General features: G+C 44.2%; 1 protein-coding gene across 1 annotated transcript in view; it reads right to left on the reverse strand.

Moving 5' to 3' along the window:
* Positions 1-2,327, reverse strand: part of PLCG2 (phospholipase C gamma 2) — a 66,015-nt gene extending 63,688 nt beyond the window's left edge. Inside the window, exon 1 of the mRNA XM_080410688.1 lies at positions 2,178-2,327. The gene's annotated coding sequence lies outside the window, so the exon portion shown is untranslated. The remainder of the gene's footprint in view (positions 1-2,177) is intronic.
* Between the last annotated feature and the right edge of the window lie 19,390 nt (positions 2,328-21,717).

A 21,717-nucleotide genomic window follows, 5' to 3' on the forward strand; every position in this document is an offset into this window, starting at 1 on the left:
CTTCATTGCAATAATAAAAACCTCAACTTTTAAATTAGTATAGTTTTTCAGGAGACTATAACAAAATATACACCTGCTCTGCCTTTTACCATACAATGTGTAGCTGTAAAATGAAACATGACTTAGAACAACAAGAAAAGGGGGTTCTAAATATAGCTATTTAATAAAAGGCAATGCGGCAGGGTTTTTTTGAGAGATTAATCCCTTAGTACAAAGGAACTGCCTCTCAGAGGTGGCTTCTCAAACAGTTTCCGCTGAATATAATATACTGGACTTCCCCTTTTAAAGTAGCTCTTTCTTCCAAAAACAGAGCGAACAGTGGTTTTAGTCCAACTTAAATCCTAAGTCTAAGTCAAGTTTTTAACTTATTATGAAACAATACTGTATCTGAGGATATATACTTCATCAGAAAAGGTGGAGAGAATATCATAATATTTGATCAATTTAACTGATCACTTCTATACTGTTTTGGCTACCTGCTCTAGTTTACCATCACAGAGAGCTTCCTAACAGTAAAACACGTTAGACCTCCGAAAAAACCTAATGGAAGCCCTTGATATTAGGCCTAACCTTTTAAACATTGAGTCTTCTTACACTCACCCACAGGTGCCCCTCGGCCTTCTTACACCCATCATTGCACAACTATTTGAATCAACAATATTTTTACCCATTCACACAGCAGAACTCTGTCATGACCCTCATCACCCCATTATCTGGATACCTCTAAACCAGCAGGGTATGAGCTACAAGACACCTTTATGTGCAACAGAGGCATTACTGCTCTTCTACTGAAGCCTTACTGACGCCTGAAGTAAAAAGATCCAGCATCCCTTACATGATTCAACAAGTGAGCTAATAGTCACAGAAACATATCATAAGCTCTAGATTAGACACAGACACCAATACATGGCTCTTTCCCTTTGACTGTAGGCACTATAGGAGCTAAACTTTGATGGTGTCCTGTACCACACACAGAATTGGGACCATTTGTTGCTCTCAGTATAAGAGTATTTTTGATACTGTTTTTTATTTAAAAGTCTGACTGATTTGGACTAAAAAGTCAGAAAGACTCACTGCAACTGACCAAGTGAACACAGACATGGAAAAAACCACCCACTCCATCTATCCCCAGACCCGTCTATTTAGTTTTCCTTCATTACGGTACTTCAGTTTCAGAAACAAACCCTTCTTATCTGAAGATCAGTCAACCACTCTTAACTCCCTTTGTGAGAACACAAAGAGAGGAAAAACTGTAATAGACAAACTATAATCGTACAGACTATCAAAGAACATCTCAGAGAAGCACTGATGAATCTATGCTCTGTTACAGCTTCACCCATATGACACTGCAGGTGCTTCCCAGGCACACAAGGTCAACTGAGAAGTGCAATCCAAATGTTGACTCTAGTCAACTCATAAGTTTCTCAGTGTGCTCTGGGCACTGCAAGAGGGTTGTTGAATCCACTGCCTCCAGCTCTGCCTCTGCGTGCACTTAGGACATCACCTCACCTGAGCAGGCACTTGCCTCAGCACAGCACCAGCAGGATGGATATCCACCAGCAACACCAGTTCAGTACCACAGTGCTAATAACTCATAGTAATGCACGGCTCTTTGCACAGAGCTTTGCGACACAGCTGCTGCGCTGGGAGCCCTGTGGCCTGGCAAAAAGGCGGGGGTGAAGGTGGCAGCAAGGCCGCTGCCCGGCAGGCACTGCAGCCCCAGCCCCAGGCAGGGGCCCTCAGCCCCCAGGGCCGTGCGGGGCTGCTGTCAGGCACAGGGCGACACGGCGAAGGTTTCCTTCCTTCTTCTTCGGCTGGGTGGCCCGTGGCAGAGAATGGCAAGCCACAAGGTGCGGGGTGGCAGGGTCTCCTCCGGGAGACCCCAGAGCCCCTCGCCCCCATCAGGACGGGCGCCCTCCCCCCGGGGCCCTCCCTCGCACCCCGCGGCCCCTGCCTGCCGCCCAGCCCGCTCACGACGACAGCCCCCGCCGCCCCTCACAAGACCCTCCCTCACGCCCGCTGCCTCCACCAGGTCAAACGGGCGCAGGACGCGGCCGCCCCGTCCCAGCCCTGCGGCACCTGCTGCCCACGGGGGCCGGAGCAGGGCGGCGGCGGCGGCCGCCCCTCAGCGCCGCGGGGAGCGCCCCGCTGCCGGGCCACCCCGGGGCCGCCCTCACCTGCGCAGCGGCGGGGAGCTGCCTCCCGCGGCGACGCCGTGCCGGCGGCTGCGAGTGCTGGTGCGGGCGCCTCAGCTCCCCGCGCCCCGCCGCGCCGCTCCGTGGCTCCCACTTCTGCTTCTGCCGCAACCGGGAAGGGGCGGGGTCACGTGACCCCCCGCGGCCACCTACCGCCGCGCGGGGCCGGACGGGCCGGGGCAGCGGGCGGTGGCGGGGCTGGGCGCCCCTCAGCCCGCCCGGCGCCACCTCAGCCCGCCCGGCGCCCCTCACTCACACCGCCCAGCAGCCGCCCCGGGGGCTCTGCCGTGCCGTGCCCTGCCTCCCTCCCTCACCGAGGGGGTTAGCCAGGCCAGGAATGCTCGCCCCGGTCCCCCTCGGTGTGGCGGCAAGCTCCCTACCGCCGCTGTCCGCCCAGGGCCGCGGGCACGGCCCGGTCCCCCGCAGGCACCCCGAGGCGGGAGGCAGAGCCGCCGTGGCCCCCCTTGCATGCAAAGCTCATCTGTGCTTCTGCTCGCCTGAAGAGGCAATTTCATGAGCTCAGAATCGCTAAATGATTGAATAGTACCTGGAGAGAGTGGGTTTAGGAAAAGGCTTTAAAACTTTACTGTCACCGGAGTCATGTTTCCAAATTAAAATCGACTCACTTTAAGTGATCCGCTACCAAGTGCATTATATCACAACCACCTCAGCTCATGATCGGCAATGCTAGAAATATCTCCCAGTCTGGGATTCAGAAGAGTAGCGATCAGACATGGCTTACTGTTTTCAGGTCAAGCCCTGATACTGCCCTGAGATCTGAGGTACAGGCCTTGTCCCAGCCCTATTCGATAAAGCTGGGGAAAATTCCTACATCCTACCTCGACTGGATAACAAAGTCAGCAGAGGGCACAAGTCACACCAGTTCACGGGACTATAAAGCCAATGCCTGGAAACCAAAGCTAGGGATGGTACAGTGTCTGCAAGGAGCAGATTGCCCCATGCAGGGGAAGCCTTTGGCTATTTTTGCAAGGGCTGCTCCACATCACAACAGCGCAACCCACGTTCCAAACACCAAAGTTAAGTCCGGTGGAGATGGCTCTGCCTCTCCCCTCCTTCCAACACTGGTAGCTGGCACAAAGGAGCGAAAGGGACGTGCCTTTTAGCAGACTAGAATCTAATCTACTCTACTATGAGGGGGAAAGTTTTCCGTAATTTCAGTGAGCTTTACAAATGGTTGAACAGTAGTCAAACATTTTTCATTAATACTTTCACCCCATACACACAGAAAACTACTGAAACAAAATGATACCTAGAGTGGGGGAGGGACAAGCTCTGCAGCAAATGCCAACAGCAATACTACCTAGCTGCCTAGAAAGAGAAGAAAATGTCAACTGTATCCAGCAAAAGCTGTAGGAGCAACTGGGGAGACTTCCCAAAAGCAAACTGACAAGCCTATATCATAGGTAAAAGCACCAAAGGGTTTCAAATGTGTATCACTTACCAGGAACAGAACTGAAGAGTGCCTTCAAAACACACCAACACAAAAAGAAAAAAAGCCTGAAACCCAATACCTGTGAAAGCTGTGGGTCATTTTAAATGCGAAATAAAAAGATGACCATTACAATCTTGTTACTGTTCACTATGTCATGAACCGTCTTGCTAAAGACTCTTCACATTTTTCCAGACGCCAAACCTGGGAAAAGTTTCCCTCTTCATAATACATGATGCAGTTACAAATTCACAGAACAACATCTTACAGGAGACATGACAGAAGAAGAATGAGAGTAGCAGAATACATATCAGGCACACCAAGGTGTCTCTCCCATACTTTATTTTTAGCTCTTCCTCTTTAAAGCCTACAATGTTTCACATTAAAGCTGCCTTTGAAATTATATGAACGGTGACAGAATGCTAGCGCCAAGTGGCCAGCTTCCTCAGCTGCAAAAGCTAATACTAAAACATTCATAGGGTCGAAGCCAAGAGGTACACGCCATGCACCACAGTGAGCTGAAAGGTGCAGGTGATCCCGGGCATTTTACAAGCAGGAGATAACAGTATTCTCAAAATCCCAGGTGTCAGATCCAGGATTCATCTGGGTGCATTGACAGTGAATCTAAGTTCCAGCTACTATCAGCCTCAGCAGCCCCTCCTGGTTCTGCTTCACTTGGCCAGGTACCAACAGTCTCCTCACCAGTCATGTGGCATATCTTCAGCACAGGAACCACCCTTGAACAACCCACAAGCCTCACAGGCACGGAGTTGCCCATCTTTGTGATACTCAGAGACATTGCTGCAGAAGTTAAGCACTGCTGCGAAGTATACCAGACTTTGGCCTAGGCATACTTCGGTGCAGTTGTGCCTCAGTGGTGTCCTGGAAGGAAGACTAAAGCCCACCAACTTACAACATTTCTTGCACAACCTTCGACTTACCTGATAAAGCTCTCTCTTAAAGCTGAAGAATCACTATCTAGTTAAAGAAAATATGTATGTGGAAGAAAATCATAGCTGCAGTGGGGATCATAACACTCCGTAAACTGCTCAATGTAACAAAATCCCAGCCATATAAATGGTGTAAGCAATCCTTAAAAAAAAAAACAACCGAATAAAACAGTAACTGTTAGAGACATCAGCACATCCACTGCACCAGAAGTAAGAGTACTCAGACACCCTCACAATCACAACAGAAGGTTCAAGTTATGGTCAGAATCAGCAACTCCACCATCCAAATTTTAACCCTCAAAAGCGTTCCAGGCAGACAAAATAATTTCCTGTAAAGAGTATGGATCTCACAGCTACAGAGAAGTATCAGGTGACATGTTTAGTCCTCCTTTTTTTGTAGCAAAAAAGCCCATATACCTGTGCTGAGGAGAGGAGTGGGAAAATTTGTTCTCTGAGCTGAAGAATCTGGCCCCAGCAAAGCCTATGTGTTTAAGAAGATGGTTAGCCACTAGAATAAAATCTTCCTTCCTTTTTTCTTTTCCCCCTTTTTTTTTTTTTCATTTTTCAGTTTAACAGTCTTATAATTTTAAAAGGCTCTTTTAATTGTTAAGAAGTATAATCACAATTCATTCTATGAGATCTGAAGAGTTTTTCAGCTGGGAGTACATTTTTACATCTCAGTCATAAATCCCTCAAAAAATGAATTTGTAGTGTTGACACTGACACTTTCTTAATTACAGCAGTGGAAACTTCAACCCTGCCTTACTGTCATATTTGGTAATGAAGTGTTGATTACTTCCCTGAAGAATAAAGCAAGGCATGAAAGAGAATCACGACTGGCTAGGCAGCCGGATGGATATCATAAATAATAGTCGCAAAACTGGTGCCACTTCCTCACAGGAGCTACAAAGACAATATAGCTTTTGTGTGGAGGTAGAAGTTGAATAGCTTTATCCCATCAGTTGTAAGAAACATTAAAGAGTCATTAGGCAGGAGGAACAATTATTTTAGACACTGTCACTGACAGATTATCTAGGCTAAGTATTTAAGCAGCATCATAGTATTTACACTCTTCAGCAGGATGTACATTAGCTCAGCTATATTTTCTGGTTCGAGCTGCAAAACCTATACACAGCAGTTTCATAGAGAAAACTTCATCTTCAGGCTTTTCTTTTATGCACTTTTCATCTGCAGGACTCTTAAGCAGATTTTACACTCGTCATCAAGAGAACTTATACACCACCATCTCAGGATTAGGTGATGATTCAGTTTCCTATCAGAAAGCAAGTGCCAGTTTGTGAGGGAGAAGTCTGATCAATCAGGACTAGCTGAAGACAGTTCCTGTAAGCAGGGTGGTATCAATACCGCAGAACTGTTTACTGCTGCTTGCATGGATTTACAAGCAGGCACTCGCATACACATCTACATCAACTGTTCCGATGCTGAGATCCTAGGGGCCAGTTGAATGCAAAGGACATGTTGCTTTTTTATAGCTTTTATTCAAAAATTCATTTGTTTTGTCAATTTTTTTCCCTTGCCAAAGAAAATGGAATTGCTTACGTACAGGACGTAGTAATCAAGGCTAGGCCTAGGCCTGAGGTTGCCCAGCAGCCATTGCCTAGCTGGCCTGCTCCTGAGGTAAGACGGCAGCAGCTGCTGCAGTCGGGAGGGAGGAAGGGAAGGACATCCCTTCCAGGGACTGTTGTCACTGGCAGAGCAGTCCTGTACCGTCCCAGCTCCTCCTGGTAATAGCTTCAGCTATGCTGGGAAGCCTTGTCAGTTTATGACCACTTTTAGTGTCCCAAAGGGCCTTTGTAGCATGAAGCTGACCCTTGAGAATATTGTCCAGCTGTAGCAGCACGACTCAAGCAACAAACTTTACAGGGGACCCACCTTCAAACACGATCATATTGTGTGACAGGTCCAACACCCTCAGCGTATCTTCTCAGCGTAACAGAGTTCAGGCTCCTTGCAAATCGTATTGTAAAAAGCATTCTAGTGGATACTTGGCTCCATTCTTATCTTGGTAGATTATTGTCACTTAATCATAATATTTAAAGTAAATACTGATTTAAAGTAAACTACTTAAGTCGCCAGCAGAAAAGCTGACATGAGGGAAAGGAGGCTGTACTTTCAAGTGGCTGGCCTGTTGCCTGCTGTGCTGTTTGACTGAGTCCTAAAACGTTGAGTGACTCCTCAGTTCAGTCACCCTGTCCCTTGTTACTTGTAAGCACTGTGTTTAAAAAAACTTCTGAGGAGTTACTGCCCTCTGGCCTCATACACAAAATACAGTACTATCCCTCACAATTTCTGTAGCAATTTTCATTTGTAGATGTCATAACAATTAAAAAGAGAATGGAAATCATTATTTCACGTTTTCAAAGGCATCGGACCCAGAGAGCAAGGAGGTTTGCCAGAGATCTCACAGCAGTAGCATGCCTTGAGCAGAACACAGCTTCCAGGTTTTATACTAGTGTCCTGACGTAGGGATGGTATTTCCTCATAGCAAAGCTAGCTGTGCCAGAAGAAAACTTTTCATCTGTCAGAATTATTTTTCTTAAAGTTTCAGCTGAGCAGCAACTCTGCTTCGTGAATTGGGATGATCAATAAAAATCCCAAAATACATGCGAGAGTAATTGAACTAAGTGTCAGAGCGTGTTCTTTTTATATGCATACTAACTAGCTATTTAACATACTAACAGTGCCTTAAGCCAGTTTTGCTGGTTGCACAAAACACCAGTATATTGAAAGGGCTTGCAATCACACCTTCAGATGAAATGTAATACTACAGCCGCTGCATCCACAGTGATAAAATGCCAGCAGCTCGTTACCAGTACTATCAACAGTGAGAAATTCAATGTTACCAAGGCCTCAGCAGAACAGGGAAACTGCAGGAGGCTCTGCAGGGAAGCAAGGAAACTTTTCTTCTGTGCTTTTTAAGCCAATAAAATGAAAATCTTTCATAAAAACAATGTGCTTGCAAGTGGGAAGTGCTGAAAAACCCCCAGCATTTGAAAATAGTTTTGAATGGAGTTGCAATTCAGCAAGCAAAAGTCCAGATCTTTCCCCTAGTTACCTTTCAGCCTTTCATTTCTTTCTCACTACAAAGCAGCACCACAGGTGAGTTTAGGAGAGAAAAGCATTCTGTTAGAGTCTGCTTGAGCCTCCCACTCTCACTCATTATCCCGGTAAGCTCTGAGAGGCATAAAAAAGGGTAACTTAGGGCACGGCAGGCAGGGCACAGTGATGAGCAAGGCTGAACTAGAGTGTTTAGCCACTGCTCTGAACTCATCACGGGGAGCCATGGCAGGCTCTCACGGTGTGCTGCACTGTCAGGAAGAACACACACCGAGCACTGCTGGCAATGTGCGCTCTCGTTGCTTATTTCCCATTTTCCTCCCCATCTGCTGAAGACTTCTTAACGTTGACTGTGCTACTGCTGGTAGAAGTGCTTCTGGGACCGTTAAACAGGCATAGCCCAGGTCTTTCTCTAATTTATATACGGCAGATTGCAGGGATTTATTATTGTCTAAGGCCTTCCCTCAGGGCACACAGGAAGGGAGGAGAAGTTCCTTGCATCTGTGCTCACTCATGCAAAGATCAGCTTTAATCTGGCACATGCTACATCAGAAAAAGTTTAGAAAAGCCCTCTAGCTAACCAAAGCACTAGAATTATCTGAGGATGGAGAGAGCACGCTGGTCCTAATACAGATAAGCATGTAATCATGTAAAAACACATGTCAAAATCTCACTAAAATCAAAATATGATTGAAAAATTGATGATGCACTTGAGTGATGGTTTCTGAATAGGGATAGAATGAGAGATACTCTTCTGGGATACACATTGCAGACGCCTGTGTCTTGGAAGAGCGTCCATCTGGTGTATCTTTAGGATCAGCATATTTGTATAGAATGCAAATTGTTAGTGCAACTGCTGTTATCTTTACACACTGTAGTCATAACTGAATGAGTCACATTAAAGGGTCAAAACCTTCTGTTCTACTTTTTACGATAAGCATCTTTTTAACATACAGTGTTAGGGATCTTGTGCGTCAACACATCAAGGTAGGAGTTGCTATTGGGTGAGGTTCAACAGACCCTGGCATAGGGACCCAATCTTTTTAACATATTTGTTAACAGTTTGAAAGAGGGAATAAATGAAGGGGGGGGGGTGTACAAATTAGATAATATATCTACTATTGACTACTATTCTGAATAAATTAGATATTCGGGATAGGCTGCTTAATTTTTCTAGTCTCTCAAACTGCCTTCTAGCTTGCAGAACAAATCAAAACAGCTGTGTTAGTCTGCTGGTTACTGTGGTCCGGGCTGGCAGCTGGAGAAGACATGATACTGCAACCTGTCTGTGCAAATTCGCTAGGGCCCACAGCCTGTGATAACGGTCTGCGCAGAGTACTGTGTGGGGCAAATTTAACTTTTTGTTAATTTTGTTAAAGCAGCTTCAGAAGAGCTTCTGTTGGCAAAGAACCATATTTCAGAAATTCAGACAGAGATCAGCCACCACATGACATGTTCTATTGCTCAAATACATGTGTTCAAATATAGTTAGATTCATATTATTTCACTTACCATATTAAAAACCATCTATAAGAAGCATTTTGCACCTCCCATTAGATTCTGTTTGTGCTACAAAATTCAGAAACTTTGCAATGTTTGCAAGTTCCAGCTACCAAGACCTTCTCAATCAGTAACATTTGACTGAAAATCTGAACTTCATACACTGTATGAGCTGTTTTAAAAACAAACACTAAATCTGAACTTTACCAACAGAGAGAAAATCATGAAAAAACAACCAAACTTCTTTTAATGGAAAATTTCTAATGTGTTTCTCATTGAACAGGACGCAATGTCTAGTATAAAAAACCTAGCAATGTGAATTCACAAATGCTTATTTAGCCTGATCTCCAAATTGGAATGAATTAAAGATAACTCAGTTGTCTTCAGCTGAGCATGCAGGACTTACTTGTGTGTGTCTGTAATGACAGTAAAAATTTCACACACACACAAATTGTTTCCTCTGCTTTTTCTTCTTAGACTGGACTAGTTATTTTAAGATATCATCCCCTTTTTCAAAGAAAATGCTTTTTAAGTTTCCTTTATGATTAAGAAAGTCCTTTTGTTCTGGAGTTAAGCTACAGAATATTTTACAGAAAAGAATACAAAAGCTAGAACACAGAAGGCTCTGCCAGGTAATTTAAACCCAACTGTCTTCTCTCCAGAACCTTTCTGCCACACATCAGGAGTTAAACCCCGTTTCTGCAAAGGATAGCTGCCCTGCTGAGTCTCAAAGGCAGCAATACAGAGTTTACCGTTAATCCTGTGCAGAATAATGAATGATATACTACTGAGATTAGCGAGGCAGTGTCAGACTGAGGTTTCTTCCTCTTTGTACTCTGATTCCACCTGGGTGAAAGCACACTGTTAAGACCCCTTAAGCATACAAAATCTCTAATCAAGTTTTCAGCAGTCTGGGCCTTTAGTTAATATACAATATTTAAAAAAAAAAAAAAAAAAAAAAAAGCTGTCACTTTTGATGGCACTTTCTTCTCCTTCACAAGGACACATTTTGTTATGGCTGTTGTTAACACGGGGGGCGAAAAAAAAGGAAGTCGTAAGAAAGAAACTGGAACACTAATTCTGAAATATGTCACTTCCAAACAGCAAGACTCTCTCCTACCATCTTCATGGGCTGAGCTCTTTTCATGCCATGTCACTTGCATCATGCATTAATAATGCAGTAATGCATAAATATGTCCCCACCTGAGATCAACACAAGCATTGTTGGTTTCTGGATTGTCTTGGGCAAATTTTGAATTCTAAACCTTTGGGATGCCCTCTCTTCCTGTTTTTAAGTTTTCTCTGTAACCAAGGATGTTCATAATTTACTTTTTTAACAGACACTAATGGTCTCATGAGCTCTGATGATTACAGCAGCTGAACTTTAAGGAAGACATCTAATATCTTTAATCCTTAGGGAAAAAAAAAAAAAAAAAAAAAAAAAAAACAAACCAAAACCAAAAACATGAGAACTGAAAGCACTCATTTCTGGTTTGAGATATGCATTTATAATATATATCTGTGCAGCCTGTGTTCAGCCACATGCTGTCAGGACAAAAACGGCTTACACGTGGAACTGAGGATTTAAAAGTTAAACCAGAAGACAGCGCCTGGTTTATTACCCCAGGGGGAAATAGATTAAAAGAAGGTTCCCTTTGTCAACAACTGATAATTTGCACCAATTTTATTTTTTATTTTAAAAATAATGAAAAAGTTGAAGCTGAATAATACCAGTTTTCTATTGAATCATACTAAAATAATAATTTATAAACAGATCTATAGATAAATCTGTTTATAAATAAATTTTAGCTGATTTAAACAAAATCCAAATATTGTATCAAAACAATGTTCAAATATGGCAAAACAGAGTTCATTTTTCAAAGTATTCCATGAAAACAAAACAAACTATGATACCGTTTGACCAAAAAAACTCCCCACGCAACTAAATAAAAATTCAAAAAAACAAGCAACAAACAATCAACTTGCAGAAATGCAACTGGAGAAGTGGTTCCTTATAGGACCTCTACAGGAAAGTAACAGGAACCTGCTCCCTGTACATGACCGGCACCAGCTTCCACTGGTCTGGCAGCACAGATGGAGCTAACACGCAGAGCTGCTGACTTGGCAGAAGTCTTCAGCAGCATGAGGGGACTTCAGCTACTCCTGGGGAAGAAAAGCCTCAGTCAAGACAAGAGCTCAAGTTGCTTTTTGATGGTGTGTGTAGTCTAACAATAGCCAGACTTTAGCATCTGGCATTGCAATAGCAGTGCTTTTGCAGAAATTACTCATTTTGCTAAGAAAATAGCTAAACTAAAAAAGCAACAAAAGAAAATCCTTCCCAATGCAGAAAGACAAAAGCAAAAGGTTTTCAGCCTCCTCCTGCAGTGGACATCAGTGAGGCACTTTGATGTCAGGGAGGGGACCAGTCAACAGAATCAGAAAAGACCAGGGCTGTAGAAGCAGATGTCTCAAACCCTTCTCATCATGCATTACATATATGCTCTGCTCTGTTTTGAGCTTACCTTCTCGTGAAGAGCAGCTTGCTACCCCCAGAATATGAGAGTTAAGGTCAATGCCAAGTAAGGTATTGCCAGACTGTGGCTAATGTAATTATTTTTTTTTTTCAAAGAGAGGAAATAATGTGTGCAGAGCAGCAATGGTTTATACTGGGTCAGTCAGGAAGTGTGGGGCTGGGTACTTAAAAGACAGATATTTTTGTTTTATGCTTCTCTCAGAAAACAAAAGCATACAAGAAAAAATTTCTTAGCTAAAAAATGCAGAGTTCAAGTTCATCTATAGCTAATTATCAATGGATATTGTGTTTCATACTGAAGAATGCCACTTTGCATCTGCATCTACAATTATTATAGAACTGCTAAATAGCTAAACCCAGCGCCCCTTTGGATTGTAGCACAGGTAATAGCAGAAGACAGGACAGGAAAACAATGAGAGGTTATTAACTCTATTCCCACAGGTGAAGAGCTGAGGCATGATTGGTTTAAGGCTGAAGTTTCACATACATCTTCATCCAGCGCTGACAATGAAAAAAGACAGTCCCTGCTTCTGCTGTCCTTGTCCGCCTCTTGCTGTCTCTGCCCTGACTTGGCCCCTGTGGATAAGAAAGAAGAGGGCTAAAGATCTGAAAACACAAAACACAAATCCAAAACTGACATTGTGAATATTGCAAGTAATGGAAAAGAGAGAATCAGCTGGAGGTTTGTCTCTTTAAATTACAAAACAGCTTTTAATTTGGCCTTTCATGATCATTACTTATTAGCAGTAAACCAGCTGGTAATCTTTACTGCTGTAAATGTTCATGAAAAATTAATGTAACAAACCCACTCAGAAGCTCAGAACAATAGTCCTTGAACAGCACAGTTAGCTGAAATACCTGGAATTTGATCTGCATGTTGCACAGTTACCTCTATCTTCTGATGAGGAAGCTGAAAAAAGTGACTCTATAATTAAGCAAAGCATTATGTTTTTTGAGATTTGTTAATGAAAAATCCACCCAGCCAGCAAACAACTGATTCTTGCGATGGCAAAGAGAAAAGGAAGTATCTATTGTGCCAAAACATCTGTGAATATCCGAATATACATTAAGACAGATCACAGTTGATTTGGGGAGGAAAAAAAAATAAAAAGACAGTAAGCAATTTGACAAAGATACGCTAAAAAGAAAAAGAGCATTTCACAGATGGAAGAAGGATCACCAAGTTTTTCAAAAACCTCCATGATGATTAAAAAAAAATCCGCACTAATAATTTCTGTTGAAATATTCAAGCAGAAAAGTTGACAGTGGAGTTGCCTTGGAAATGCTATTTCTTGCTGATAGACCTTTTACAAACTTTTTTAGACCTTCAGACGTCATGGCTTTATTTATGTGTGTGCTGAGAACAAATTTGCTGCCTTCCCAGGCCTGTTCAGAAATGGTGTTTAATCATTCTATCAAAAACCAGGCTCTGCAGAAAAAATTGGATCAGCTGAAGGTAAAACAAGATGCAGTTTCTCCTCGGTGTGTGTGGAGCTCCTGCATCACGCTGGTTTAACCCTACCTTCTTTTCCAGTTGTTACTGTGCAAAGGGAAGATAAATGTTTTGGGGATAGGCTGGTGCTACCAGCCTAATGACAATATCTTCTAATTAGTCTTCCCTTGAAGTGGAGAAGACCAGCAGTCTTTCTGAATACATTTTCGTTGAGAAAAGACAGGGAAAAAATGGCCATACATCTTCTACAGACGTGCTGGGTTACTGCAGAAGGACAAGAAAGCCCAGGCAGGGTGACAATCCTAGCTGATTTTACAGGAAATGTGGTTTTCTAAAGCCATTACAGACATATTTTTAGCAGCTGATTTGCAACAACTTGTTCAAAAAAATACCCTAAAATCCCAAACACTGGCACTGTATTTCTGTAGGGTTTGCTACAGACCTTGAGAACAAAGAGCATAATAATAAAACAAAGGACATAACTGAGGCTATACTGTGGTTTTGTAGCATCAGGTCACATTTCAAGCACCACTGTCTGATGTGCTGCCGTTGTGTGACCACTGTCGGGCCGTTTATATTCACATGAGGATGATGCTGGCTCATTTGCTTGTTCATACTGCTACAGACGGAAGTCAACGCAGGGCTAAACAAAACTCTTGCAAAACATTCAGGAGAAACCAGTGAACTCTATGGAAAGCAGCTGGCAGTTCATGCTCTTTCCTTATTTGTCCTCAAATTGTCTGGACAGCAAATACGATGGAGGTTGATATGGTTGATAAGGAGCGAAGATGATGGGGATGGCTTTCTACCGAAAGTGCTGCGTAGACATCCTGAGACAACAGCAGCACTCAGAAAGACTGTGGCCCTTTTTCACGGGACTCAAAACATTGCATTGCACTGCGGTCTTCCCAGTCCCCTCGCCAGAGCTCCTGCATGGGTGCAGGTGGTCTGCACAGCGCAGGTTTTGCATGTCAGGGCAGACCCCCCCGGGACTGCAGCCCCAGCTGCACTCTTCCAGCTCTACAGCTGCTCCTGGGTGACTTTGGGCAAGCTGCTGCCTCAGTTTCGCCAACTGTAAAATGGAGAAGAGGATACTTCTCTTTGCTAACATTTCGTTTCAGGTGTAAAGCAAGCAGTATTTGTGAATACAGTATTTATCAGCAAGACAACAATGCTAATGCTAGCATTATTATTACAATTGACATCACTATCATTTTACTGCTGGAATGGAATCTATGCTAACAAGTTATGTTGCTGTATTTGGAAACTAAGTCTCTATGAGTGTAGCACTGAAAAACAATTTGTAATTCTGAGGCCAATATACCAATTACACTTACCTATATTTCTGTTTTTTCAGCCACCACATGAGAGAATGATGTTGGCAAAGAAAAGAAATACATTTTAAATCAGTCATTTATGGCAACTTTAACATCTTCTATACCGGTTTCCTGAAGGCAAAGGATTATGTAATAAAAAGGAAGTCAATATTGCAGCACTGAGGTTTGAAATTAGTGTGATAAATTGAATTTTAAACCAATACTGGCCCTATCACATACTTACAGATAATAAAACATAACAGAGCAGATGATTTATAGGCGCTGCCACTGAGAATATAACACAGGAGGAGACTGCCAAAGTAATATTCATATTCATATATGTCATATTACGTTTATATGTCCCTTCTGTTGAGCTTCCTCAAGCTGGAAGGCTATGGTGTGTGGACTGTAAGCCTCAGTCAGCAAACTTGCTCCAGCTCCACTTCCACTCTTCCTGCCTTGAGCTCTCAGTTACGATAAATCAGCAAGCCTTCCGTGAGCTCCTGGCTGCTGTGGTTTCAAGCCAGTGACCCAGAAACACCAGTGAACATCTTTGTGTTATTCAGATCCCTAAAGTTCTTTCTCCTTCCTCAGGAGCTAAAAACATCATCTATGCTATCTGTGAGCACTCTGACACTCGTTTTGTTACACATACTAGGATTCATGCCCTTTCTTCCAGTACCATCTATGCCATCCTCCCTTTTAATGGTAAACTAGTAATGGCTCAATGAGTCCAAACATACCAGATATTTCCATCATCCAGATCTGTTACTTATGCTGTGTATTTCTGTGAGCCATGAAGAAGCCACATCAATTCACAGGAGGAGAGGAGAGACATGACTGCTTTTCCAAACACTGAGGGCTACAGGGCAGAGAGGAAGGAGCAACACAAGGCCTGATGGCAAATGCCTTTATTTCCATAAGCTGCAGTGTATACAGCTTGTAACGCTCGGGCATACAAACAGGACACTGGAATACAGGTAGAATGCCCATCCTGAGAATAACTCCTCAGCCTCTCGTCTGTCTCTCTGCTGTGTCTAATCATCTTCCTTTTTTTTTTTGCTCTGCTGCTCCTTCCGTGATACCACAATGCCACTCACTGCCGACATGCAGTATTAGCACTTTCTGCTTGGGATTCATTTAGTAGAAATGTTGCTGCCTCAGCAGAAGCATACAGGTTTCTGGCTTGGCTCCTAAGCACCTTTCTTGATGCTGTGCACCCACTGGATTCTTTTGACTGGTCTCTTTCAAAGGGGAAACATAACTGAGCAGCTAATTCTAACTGCATCGGCCAAGTCACCTCTAGACACTCCAACAGCCACCAGCACAAGGTATACTCCAGCTTTCTGGCAGTTGTAAAACCTTCTAACAACAGAAAAGACGCTCTCCTTCACCCAGCCACAGAAATGAAATTGCTTTCATGCCCTTCACCCATTACACCTGCTCTTCCCAAGGGTGCTGCATTTACACGGAGCATGGCAAACCAGATCAGGGAACCAACCCAGAGTAACACCAGCTGTGTTTTGGTTGCCTGGCACCAAGAAAAGAGGGCTGCCTTTCTTGTGCCTTGCACCTTATACAAGTGCGCCATTACAGTATTTTTTAGGCTCCCGCATCCTGACTTTCCCAGTTTCTCAGTGATTTTTCTCTGGTTTTATTGTTTAACTCATCCATGCAGGCTGCTTAGTGCCTGGTGATCTCTTTCTAGATAGTTTACAACAAAGATGGATTAAAGATCAACTTAGCTGTTAGCTCAGCTGTTTTAGACTGCCAGCTTGACTTTCTCCCAGAGATAGGCCAGTTTAGCAGCTTATCTTCTCAAATCTGCTCTTGCACGTGACCTATATTTGAATATGGCACATATCCCATGATACGGAGGTTTTAGTCCTTGGCATGCTGTACGTTACTAGCCACCGTACAATGAGCTCTCTTTGGTTTTCATAATTGCTACAACAGCAGCCACACAGTCGTGCATCATATTGCAAATATTATCTTGGGATTTAACAACAGGGAGGTGACCAGTAAGAACAACCTTGTGCTAAAATTAAGCTTAAATAAAATGAAAGCAAAGGTCTACTAAATTATAGCTAGAAATAGGTGCGGGATACTGTACTGGCCACATTCAGAGTACCAGAGTTTCTCCTAGCTGAGAAGCAGACTGAATTCAGACTTTCTTGATAGTTAGATCTGTAATTTGGTACTTTCATAAAATACAATGTTTACTAGTAGCAGCAGGAAGAAAACCCTAATGCAAACAAAGTTCTTATTATTACCATCAGTTTGGAACAACCTTCTTTTATATCTATTTAAAGCAGGACTCAAGGCTTTGTTTGGTCTTTAGGATGAGTAATATTTTCCTAGGTAATGATTTGCTCTTGGGCGATCTAGCTGATTAGCTTCCTGATAGCCTTGGATGGGGAGCACTAGTGAAGAGCAAAATGGCATTATAAAGAAAAAAAAAAAATGCTTACCAAAGAGGATAAGGACTTGTCCCTGCCTGGACAAGCACAGATGGATGAGTTGGTTTGTTAGGTATATATTTCAAGACCTTTCAGAAGCTCCAGTGTCTTGCTGAACACGGCTCTGAATGTGCTGAAGCCCAGTGACGGTCAGTTCTCAGCGTTGTCATTGCGGAAAGGCTTACAGCCGCACTTGCAAAACCGCCTGTATTAGCATTCCTAGATGAAAGATACCGTATTCAAACCATGCCTTTGAATTTGCCTGAAACAGGCTCATTTTCTTCCCCTAGATGTGCCATGGGAGGGCAGCAGAGATGGTGAAGTGCTGGTGGCAGGGGCTCCGCTGCTGGTCCGTGGCAGCTGCGGGGAGCCAGGGCTGGCACCGGCACTGGGCACAGGGCACTGGGCACTACAGGCGCCTCTGCTGAGGCCATCACATTGCACGTCTAATGGTTTTGATTTAGTGCGGACGGGAACAGCAAGAAGTACGCACAAAGCACGGCTCTGCCCCAAGCCCCCAAATGTCCCGTTGCCGAGCTGAGCCATTAGCACAGAGGGGGTTGAAAAGGACAATAACGAAGTGCGAGCACCTGTGTCAGAGCAGCCACGCGTCCCTCTCAGCCGGCATCCGCAAACTACTAGTTTACTTCAGCAACAACTTTCTCCAAAGCAGACACTGGGCCTGCAAATTTTCAGCCTCCCAAAAATTTATCAACTAATATTTGTAAATACATGAAAAAAAGAGTAGGACATTGGGAGTACTGGGTGGCCTTTCCAGCGGGCAGCACTACTCACCCCACCTGTAACGCAGAGGGGAAACGAGACCAAGCAGCCAAAGTCTGCGTGCGACTTTCACACCTTGAGCAGAAAAAGCTCAACACCGAGACTTCGCTGCACCTCACCCTGATTTCCAGAGCCTGTGAAAAGTCTGTTTGATTTGGTGACAAGCAGCGATCACTTTGCGAAGAAGTAAACGGTGTCACTCATCCCCCCGAAGAAGTAAACGGTGTCATTCATCCCCCTACAAAGCAGATCGCAGCTCAAACTCTTTCCTTGCGTACTTGTGCAGCTGCCGTGAGGTGGAGCCATGCACCAAATCCCAGCTGCAACCGAGCAGCAACCAGGAAAGAGCTTCTAGCTTTTTTGTTTTTTCTGCTTCAGCCAGGTTGATCCTAAGCCTCCATCCAAAGTCAGCTGATTGCTTACAAGCACCGATAAATCAAGCAAAAAGCGCTGATGGTAATGCTGCTTGTTACTGACCGGGTGCTGTAGGTGATGTCCCAGGGAGGGTTAGCTGTTTCGCTGGTCACCAGGTAACGGGGGTGCCTCGGGATGCAGTCAGCCACCAAGGACGAGAAGTGAGCTGGTGAGATATTGTTTTGGGCAGCTGTTTCAGTAGCTGTGTTGTGCTGTTCCAATTACCCTTGGAAAGGCCACTTTACTCTGAGGCTTAAGAAGGGCCGTACAAGTTTGAGGGGATAAACCCCAACGTGGAAAGGCAGCTACAGGTGCCCTTCATCTAAGCTGCCTCTCAACCTTGTACTCTTCCGCTATAAACTTAAATATTCAGCTTTTCCTACAAGACTACAGTGTGCTTCTTTTCACTTCTGTGCCCAAGGGACACTGTGTTTGCTGGCTGCCAGGGTGGATTGCGTTGCTCTACCCAGCTGATGACTGCAGGTGCCTTGGGAAGCCAAGCCGGTTCACAGAAACTGGTGGGACAAAGTGTCTGAACATAAATCCCATACATCTGACAGCTGCACAGGCAAGGATGGATGGATGTGTGAAACTGCTCCAAGCCAGGCACTGTGATTTGGTTTCATTTGGACCGCTCCACCTTGAAATATCTATTCTATTCCTAGTAAAATTTTCATGAAGGCAAACTGAAAACCTGCAAGATTTTAATTTTGCAAGAACACTATTTTCAACTTTAAAAAAAAGTCTTGGGAAAATTCCCAAGAAGGGCTGAATAATAAGGTTGTAATACTTACAGGCGTAAACCCTGTGACTGTACGTATTTCAATGCTTGGGGTCTATTTAAGCTATAAATCCCATATGTGATGCACAAGGATGGCTACTGATCATCCTGATAAGAGAGGTCCAATTTGTCTGGAAATATATCATACAATTATGTTCTCTAATATTTGGCGTAATAAAGGCAATGCTGTTGTCGGTTACCTCACTGATATGTAACTTTCTGTTGGCAAATCTTTCACAGTAAGGTTATAATAACATCACTCTTCGGCATCCCTGCCAGACACTCAACTCTTTATTTTCTGTTCTGTCATATAAGCTGAGTAATTTATACGCCTGTTCAATACAAAAGGTGGTTATTATATGTTTGAAGAAAGAGATTTGACAATACCTGCCTTGTAAGAAATACCGAGTCGCGGAGGAGATGAGAGGCAAAGGAGGTGACAAGGCAGTTTTCAGATGGAAGATTAGAACATTGTTCTGGGTTCCACAAACAAATATGTTGAATTATAGACAAAAAGCCACTTTCTAGCATTTGTCCCCTGTTGCTGCCGTCCTTTTAGGGACATAATCCCACTGAAGTCAAATCATGTCTATAAACTAAATTCCAAAATTAATCCATAAGTAGAGTATGTCATGGAAATGCTTATTATTAGTTTGATTTGTACAAGATGTATAGATATGATTTCAAATAAAAGCAGCATTATGGAAAAAATTACGTCAATTGCAGTTTTATCTGAATAAGGACTGCACAGCATGAATGCTCTCCCAAAATAACACATCTGCAGTGATCTAAGTGAAGCTTAGCTAACATTCCCTGCACTGTATTTTTACACAGGTAATTTTGTGTGACTGCTTAACCACAGCTCTAAAATGACATTGATCCCCAAGCTCTGACAAACGCATAGCGGGAGAGCCCCTTGCTCTACCCGGTGAGAAGGAGCAGTGATGGATGCTGGCCTGGTGCCAGCGCTGCTCTTCAATCCATATAAAGATGCGAGTAGATGTGTTTGAGCTGAGGGAGCGAAGCCCTTTGCCGTTTGCATTGCGCTGAAACGTGCCACCACAGGGCTGCCTCCTGCCACACCGGCCAGCAGCCGGGCACGCAGCTTGGGGAGCTTAAACAAGGCAAGAGCGGGAGGTGACAGAAAGCCCGCTTGGGGGTAGGGCTGTGTGGCAACATAGCTGCGAGGGAGCTGTGGAAAACTCCTGCCCGGGTCTGCTTTCCTGCAGATGACCAGGCTAATTAACCCCAGCCCAGCAGGCAGGATTCAGAGCACAAAATATTAGGTAGGTTGGGTGCCAAGAACTGATCACGCAAGCTGCCTTAATCCCCTGAGCAAGGCAAAGGAGAGTGCCTGAGCACCGTGGGAAAGAGCAGCTCGTGGTGGACAAACATCCAACACTGTCAATCTAACGCTGAACTCCTCTTAAGAGGCTCCCAGGAGAAGCCCACCCTGCTTGTGCTGGTCCGTACCATCCTGCTTTCCAGGGCAGTGCTGCTCTCCTCTACCAGCAGCCAGCTCCTGGGCCATCCTCATGGGGACTACCCTGTTGTCCCTGGGCCCTGGACACCACCGTGCAGCCCGGTGGCCCTTGGCAGCCGCAGGGAGCAGGGCTTATCCTGCTCTAGAGCAGCACCTGGTTTGCAGCATCGCAGAGTAACAGCAGACCAAGGCACAAGGGGAGAAATGCATCCTCTGTTCAGCTTCCTCTTGCAGCAGAGACATCGTTTCCCATGAGACCGAGGCGATTAGTTAGTTCCCAATTAAAACAGGAAGATCGTTGGAACTCAAGAGGGAAGGGGACATTCCCTGTCTTGGAGCAGTTCACTTGTCAAAGGAAAAGCACCCTCACGCTGCACTGGGGAGAAAGAGGAATGCAGGTCGCTGCTCTTCTGAAGAGGCAGCTGGGGTAGGAGCCTGGTAGCGATGGATGTAACCCTTCCTCCAGAGGAGCTGCTGAACTGTGAATGTGCCAAAGTGGATTTCCAAGCTGAGCAATACCTGCTGTCTTGAGTGACCTACTTTTTTTGCACGCTATGTGAATAGGGTTAGGCAACAGTTAATTCAGTGCTGAAAACTAAAACTGTTGGGCAGCAACAATTATCACATGCCTGGTGAACCCCATGGAAAGCCTTACTGCCCCGTGACAGCGGTTACAGGACAATACCTCATTTCAGACCTGTGTTTTGGGCACACATCTAGCAGGAACACAGCCATTTTCTAAACTGAGCATCATCGTTCAAATTCATTTATCGGGTCCAACAGGAGCTTTTCTTATTACTATGCACAGTAATTTACCAAACGCAGAGTTTTTAAGGTTATCTCATAAATCACATAAAAAATGAAAGGCACTTTCATGCTGAGCATCCAAGCAGTCCTGTGCCTCTGGATGAGCCATGCCGAGGGAGTAAGGCTGTCAGAAGGACGAGCACACTGGCAAATCCAGCTTTTCCAATGGCCTTGCCACATATCACATATCACACCAGCTATAAAATCCCACCCTATGGCACGTATCGCTCTCTGCCTGGCCCTGTGCTAGAAGGTCTCTCATGACTCTTGCCTGTCATTATTTTGTCTCACCTGGGCCAGCAAATGCTCAGCTAAATCTACACTGAACCATGGCTAGCTGAGTTTTCACTGAGATATGAAATGTTTGTCAATCATACAGGGAGGAGAAATACACTAACCAGTGAACCACTCTTTTGGACTTTGAATCCATTTCTGAAGTCTTTGCTAAATGATTAACAACTGTTTGGGAAGTTGGGATTTAGTACAGTATTTGCTGATGCTTTGACTCTATACAG

The sequence above is a fragment of the Falco punctatus genome (genome assembly GCF_963210335.1).
Source record: "Falco punctatus genome assembly, chromosome: 14".
In the NCBI taxonomy this organism is placed as follows: Eukaryota; Metazoa; Chordata; class Aves; order Falconiformes; family Falconidae; genus Falco; species Falco punctatus.